Source organism: Engystomops pustulosus, chromosome 3, assembly GCF_040894005.1.
Source record: "Engystomops pustulosus chromosome 3, aEngPut4.maternal, whole genome shotgun sequence".
In the NCBI taxonomy this organism is placed as follows: Eukaryota; Metazoa; Chordata; class Amphibia; order Anura; family Leptodactylidae; genus Engystomops; species Engystomops pustulosus.
Window position 1 is genome coordinate 7098424 of NC_092413.1, and position 7448 is coordinate 7105871.

The following is a 7448-nucleotide window of genomic DNA, read 5'->3' on the forward strand; positions in this document are numbered from 1 at the left end:
GGGGGGGGCACAAGAGATTACAGTCTATAAGGATGAGGGGGTGACACAAGAGCTTACAGTCTATGAGGATGAGGGGTGACACAAGAGGTTACAGTCTATGAGGATGAGGGGGTGACACAAGAGCTTACAGTCTATGAGGATGAGGGGGTGACACAAGAGCTTACAGTCTATGAGGATGAGGAGGTGATACAAGAGCTTATAGTCTATGAGGATGAGGGGGGGGGCACAAGAGCTTACAGTCTATGAGGATGAGGGGGGTGACACAAGAGCTTACACTCTATGAGGATGAGGGGGTGACAAGAGCTTACACTCTATGAGGATGAGGGGTGACACAAGAGCTTACAGTCTATGAGGATGAGGGGGTGACACAAGAGCTTACAGTCTATGAGGATTAGGAGTGACACAAGAGCTTACAGTCTATGAGGATGAGGGGAGGACACAAGAGCTTACAGTCTATGAGGATGAGGGGGAGACACAAGTGCTTACAGTCTATGAGGATGAGGGGGTGACACAAGAGCTTACAGTCTATGAGGATGAGGGGGTGACACAAGAGCTTACAGTCTATGAGGATGAGGGGTGACACAAGAGCTTACAGTCTATGAGGATGAGGGGTGACACAAGAGCTTACAGTCTATGAGGATGAGGAGGTGACACAAGAGCTTACAGTCTATGAGGATGAGGGGTGACAAGAGCTTACAGTCTATGAGGATGGGGGGGGGGCTGACACAAGAGCTTACAGTCTATGAGGATGAGGGGGTGACACAAGAGCTTACAGTCTATGAGGATGGGGGACACACACAAGAGCTTACAGTCTATGAGGATGAGGGGGGGGGACACAAGAGCTTACAGTCTATGAGGATGAGGGGGGGGGACACAAGAGCTTACAGTCTATGAGGATGAGGGGGTGACACAAGAGCTTACAGTCTATGAGGATGAGGGGGGCACAAGAGCTTACAGTCTATGAGGATGACAGGGTGACACAAGAGCTTACAGTCTATGAGGATGAGGGGGTGACACAAGAGCTTACAGTCTATGAGGATGAGTGGGTGACACAAGAGCTTACAGTCTATGAGGATGAGGGTGTGACACAAGAGCTTACAGTCTATAAGGATGAGAGGGTGACACAAGAGCCTACAGTCTATGAGGATGAGGGGGTGACACAAGAGCTTACAGTCTGTGAGGATGAGGAGGGACACAAGAGCTTACAGACTATGAGGATGAGGGGGGCACAAGAGCTTACAGTCTGAGGATGAGGGGGGCACAAGAGCTTACAGGCTATGAGGATGAGGGGGTGACACAAGAGCTTACAGTCTATGAGGATGAGGGGGTGACACAAGAGCTTACAGTCTATGAGGATGAGGGGGTGACACAAGAGCTTACAGTCTATGAGGATGAGGGGGTGACACAAGAGCTTACAGTCTATGAGGATGAGGGGATGACACAAGAGCTTACAGTCTATGAGGATGAGGGGTGCACAAGAGCTTACAGTCTATGAGGATGAGGGGGGGACACAAGAGCTTACAGTCTATGAGGATGAGGGGGGGACACAAGAGCTTACAGTCTATGAGGATGAGGGGGTGACACAGGAGCTTACAGTCTATGGGGATGAGGGGGGGGGACACAAGAGCTTACAGTCTATGAGGATGAGGGGGGGGGACACAAGAGCTTACAGTCTATGGGGATGAGGGGGGACACAAGAGCTTACAGTCTATGGGGATGAGGGGGGACACAAGAGCTTACATTCTATGAGGATGAGGGGGGGCGACACAAGAGCTTACAGTCTATGAGGATGAGGGGGTGACACAGGAGCTTACAGTCTATGGGGATGAGGGGGGGGGGACACAAGAGCTTACAGTCTATGAGGATGAGGGGGGGGGGACACAAGAGCTTACAGTCTATGAGGATGAGGGGGGGGCACAAGAGCTTACAGTCTATGAGGATGAGGGGGTGACACAGGAGCTTACAGTCTATGGGGATGAGGGGGGGGGGGACACAAGAGCTTACAGTCTATGAGGATGAGGGGGGGGGACACAAGAGCTTACAGTCTATGGGGATGAGGGGGGACACAAGAGCTTACAGTCTATGGGGATGAGGGGGGACACAAGAGCTTACAGTCTATGAGGATGAGGGGGTGACACAAGAGCTTACAGTCTATGAGGATGAGGGAGTGACACAAGAGCTTACAGTCTATGAGGATGAGGGGGTGACAAAAGAGCTTACAGTCTATGAGGTTGAGGGGGGACACAAGAGTTTACATTCTATGAGGATGAGGTGGGGGGGACACAAGAGCTTACAGTCTATGAGGATGAGGGGGGGGGGGACACAAGAGCTTACAGTCTATGAGGATGAGGGGGGGGGGACACAAGAGCTTACAGTCTATGAGGATGAGGGGGGGGGGGACACAAGAGCTTACAGTCACTGGAAAAAAATAATATAATAAATAAAAATTCTGCTGCTTGAACCAGCCATGAGCTGCCATCTTATATACAAAGTCCAAGGCCGATGGGACTGCAAGAAATCCTGGTATCTTGGTATCTTGTGTCTACAGACAGGAGGAGAACACAGGAAGGGTCAGTGAAGAGAGAGTTTAAGTAGTTAACCAGTGCAAACTTTTTATCTGCCAAGGGAACTATCCCATGTCATTGTCATAGCTGCTTATGTGCCCCCCTCTGCGGGTGCTGATACTGCCTGTGAGGTCCTACAATCTGCGCTGAGCCGGCTGCAGACACTGCACCCCCAGGCCTTCTCTCTGGTGTCTGGAGATTTTAACCACGTTTGTCCAACATCTGCATTGTCACATTTCACACAGTATGTATCCTGCCACAGTATGTATCCTGCCACAGTATGTATCCTGCCACAGTATGTATCCTGCCCCATAAGGGAAAATAAAACACAACATAAAGGAGGCATATAAGTCATCAGCCCTACCTCCCTTGGGAAGAGCAGATCACAACCTTGTGCACCTATGCCCTGTGTACCTACCCCCTGTGCACCTACCCCTTGTACAGAGAGAACCAGCTGCTATCCGTACAGCGAGGATATGGTCGGCGGAGGCTGAAGAGGCTTTGAGGGATTGTTTCATTACAACTGTATGGGAAGTCCTGCAGGATCCTTATGGGGATGACATTGATGGCCTAACACACTGCATAACGGACTATATTAACTTCTGTACAGAGAACACGGTACCCACAAAAATAGTGAGGGGCTTCTCCAACAACAAACCCTGGATTAACCCTGATATAAAAGCTCTTCTTAAAGAGAAAAAGAGATTTTTTAGATTAGGTGACAGGGAAAACCTGAGGATTGTTCAAAAGGAGCTGAGGCGACAAATAAGGGAGGGGAAATCCAGATACAAGAGGAAGATAGAGGAGCAGATGCAACAGGAAAACATCAGTGGGGTGTGGAAAAGCCTCAAAGCAATATCTGATCACAGACAGCCTGTCTCTCAGGTCTCAGCAGGTAAGGAGAGGGTTAATGAACTTAATCTATTCTTCAATAGGTTTGATCACACACCTGCCCCTCCTACCTCACAGGCTTCCCTCCTGAGACAACATGAGTCCATGTCATCAGGAAACCATTCTATTGTCTCCTCCACACTCCATGTCTCCCCCACTAGACCCCCTGCTGTTAGCCCTCATCCACAGATCAGTCAAACCAGCTGTCAGTCATCAGGCTACAATTTGATCCTTACAAGTGCCCAGGTGAGAAAAGAGCTGAAAAGACTCAAAGTGGGCAAGGCTACAGGACCAGAGATTACTCAGGACCTGTGGTGATCAGCTTTGTGGTATCATTGCACATGTGTTCAACATGAGCCTGGAGTTGGGAAGGGAACCACAACTGTGGAAAACATCTTGTGTGGTACCAGTTCCAAAAACACTTCACCCATCGGACCTCAACAGCTACAGACCGGTGGCATTAACATCCCATTTGATGAAGGTCTTCGAGAGGTTGGTTCTCACACATCTCCGCCCTCTAGTGAGCTCATCTATGGACGCCCTACAGTTTGCTTATCGGCCAGGCATTGGTGTAGATGATGCCATCATCCACCTTCTACACCGAACTCTTTCTCACTTGGAGAAACCTGGGAACACTGTGAGAATAATGTTCTTTGATTTCTCCAGTGCTTTCAATACCATACAGCCAGGGCTACTAAGGGACACACTGGATCTGGCTGGAGTGGACCACCATCTCTCTAGTTGGATCCTAGACTACATCACAAACCGACCTCAGTATGTGAGAGCCCAGGACTGTGTGTCGGATACTGTGATGAGTAGTACCGGTGCACCTCAGGGTACAGTTCTGGCTCCCTTCCTCTTCACATTGTACACATCAGACTTCAGGTACAATTCATGTAGCTGCCACCTCCAGAAGTTCTCTGATGACTCTGCAATAGTCGGCCTCATTACAGGTGAGAACGACAGGGAGTACAAAGAACTGATACGGAAATTTGTGGACTGGTGCCAGCGAAACCACCTTAGGATTAATGCTGGGAAGACCAAGGAGATGGTGGCGGACTTTCGTAGGCACAGTCCTTCTCAACCGGTGGTTATCCATGAGACGGACATTGAGGCAGTGAAGTCCTATAAGTACTTGGGTGTCCTCCTCAACAATAAACTGGAGTGGGCAGAGAACATAAACGCACTTCACAGGAGGGGTCAGAGCCGGCTACACCTGCTGAGGAGGCTGAGGACATAGACGCACTTCACAGGAGGGGTCAGAGCCGGCTACACCTGCTGAGGAGGCTGAGGGCATTCGGAGTGCGGGGGGCTCTTCTTAAGACCTTCTTCAGCCCTGTAGTGGCACCAGCTATCTTCTTTGGTGTAGTCTGTTGGGGAAGCAGCATCTCAGCGAGGGAGAGGAGCAGACTGGACAAACTGATTAGGAAAGCCGGCTCTGTCCTGGGGGGTCCTCTTGACACTGTGCAGGGGGTAGCTGAGAGGAGGACACAGTGCAGGTGGTAGCTGAGAGGAGGACACTGTGCAGGTGGTAGCTGAGAGGAGGACACTGTGCAGGTGGTAGCTGAGAGGAGGACACTGTGCAGGTGGTAGCTGAGAGGAGGACACTGTGCAGGGGGTAGCTGAGAGGAGGACACTGTGCAGGTGGTAGCTGAGAGGAGGACACTGTGCAGGGGGTAGCTGAGAGGAGGACACTGTGCAGGTGGTAGCTGAGAGGTGGACACAGTGCAGGTGGTAGCTGAGAGGAGGACACAGTGCAGGTGGTGGCTGAGAGGAGGACACTGTGCAGGTGGTAGCTGAGAGGAGGACACTGTGCAGGTGGTGGCTGAGAGGAGGACACTGTGCAGGGGGTAGCTGAGAGGAGGACACTGTGCGGGCGGTAGCTGAGAGGAGGACACAGTGCGGGTGGTAGCTGAGAGGAGGACACTGTGTAAGTTAAAGTCTATTCTGGAGAATAGCTCCCATCCCTTGTATGAGACTGGGGTGGCATTGGGGAGCACCTTCAGTGACCGACTGCTTCACCCCAAATGTGAGAGGGAGCGTCATCGTAAGTCATTCCTCCCCGCTGCCATCAGGCCCAAACAGAAGTAACCTGCGCCCCCCACCTAACCAGTCCCTGCAAGTCCCATCCACAGACTAAACATCAAACTTCCGATCATTGCTTGTCTCTTTTTTGTCTTTTTATCCCCCTTTTCTTTTTGTTCATTTATCCCTAATATTATTGTTGTCATAGTTTGTGCTTCACTCTCTGTACCCTCTCTGCTGCTGTAACGCTGTGAATTTCCCCACTGTGGGACTAATAAAGGATTATCTTATCTTAATGGATTTGAAGCATTGGGGGCTGGGTATTAATCTGAGAGTCCGGGGAAGAGCATTCCAGAGAATTGGTGCAGCTCGGGAGAAATCCTGGAGACGTGCATGAGAGGTTCGAATTAATGTAGAGATTAATCTAATCTCACCAGCAGATCGAAGAGGATGGGAAGGGCGATAGACTGAACTGCGAGAAGAGAGATAGGGAGGTGCAGCATTATGCAGAGCTTTGTGGATGAGGGTTATTATTTTAATCTGTATTTGGAAGGAGATAGGCAACCAGTGCAGTGACCGGCAAAGACTGGAGGCATCAGTGTAGCGTTTGGTCTGAAAGACAATCCTGGCTGCTGCATTAAGATAAGATTGTGTAGTATGGAAAGTGATCAGTAGGGAGTTACAGGAGTCTAGTACAGAGGGAATCAGAGCGACATTTGATACAACTGATACTAAAGAGCCTGTGGCTTATCACCTTCCATGTAGCCAACATGTAGCTGGACAGTTTGTCCAAGATGAGCCGGGCATGTGCTTGACTTGATTGTCCAAGGGAATACAATGGTTTGCGTTAGGGATGGCGAATAGCAGAACGCTAACATACACCTTCACACAGACACAGACGGAAGAGGCGCTGCAGCAGGAAACGGTTGTTGCTCTGTCTGGTGTCCTGCACAATTTTCCCTCCGGTGTTGTAATTACAGTAAGTGAAGATTCCTGATCAGCGATTGGTCAGTGATGGTCCATTTCTTCTCCAAAATACTTGTTATTTACACTTCCTTACCAGGTCTTTTATGTATATTGTGTAATATTTCTCCTGAAGTTTACTCTATTTGTAAGTATTGGAAATATAAAAAAATTCTACCACCAGGATGAAGGAGTGTAAACCAAGCAATGACATACTGATGTGTGCCTTATTCCCTGGTTTTTACAAAATAAGGTTTTTTAAAATTATGCAAATTGTGTTAATGGTGGGGAGCCGGAGCCATGGGGGCTATCCTGCCAGTACGGGTGCTGGGGGGGCAACCGGGTCTTGGTCCCTGCCGGTGCTGTGCTGCTGCGGCGTTGGACGCCATGTGATGCCGCACTCAATAGCGCAGGGACCCACCACAACGAGGTCACCATGAAGGGGTTATTTTGACTTATGCAATTTGATCAAAATGTAACCAAGAATCTCGAGTTTGTTACACATTGTAGCCGAGCGGCAAGAGATCACTGTGCGATGTGTGGATGTGCCGTCCGGTTCTTTTTCTCTCCCCATGTTGGTTATTATCTATAAGCAGTTTCCATAAGCCACTTACAGTAACACCCAGAACACAGCATGGAGTATTTACTCCCGTCACTGGAAAGTGCAATTTATTACACAAAAAACAAGACCTCATACAACTCCATTCATGGAATAATAAAAACTTTTTGAAGGCGGAGAGAAAAAGACAGGAACACAAAAATGAAACCCCCTGACTACTACGTGATCCGCAGCCGAGAAAAAACACAAAAGGTTTCACAGAGATCGGAAAACCGACACTGAAAACAAGGCAATCGGGAAGATCACGGAACCACGGATGTGAATAACGACCCCGGTGTGAACGAGCCCTAAGTGCCCCTGGTGAATCAAAGCCGTAAAGACTGAGAGGAGGCGTTGGACAAGATTTGGACATGACTACTCCGCGCTCCAGTATGAGGAGTCACCCA

At 49.6% G+C, this 7448-nt stretch overlaps 1 protein-coding gene across 2 annotated transcripts in view; it reads left to right on the forward strand.

Moving 5' to 3' along the window:
- The window catches only part of LOC140120870 (uncharacterized), a 326412-nt gene that overhangs the window by 271486 nt on the left and 47478 nt on the right, over positions 1–7448 (forward strand). The gene's annotated exons all lie outside the window — the stretch shown is intronic.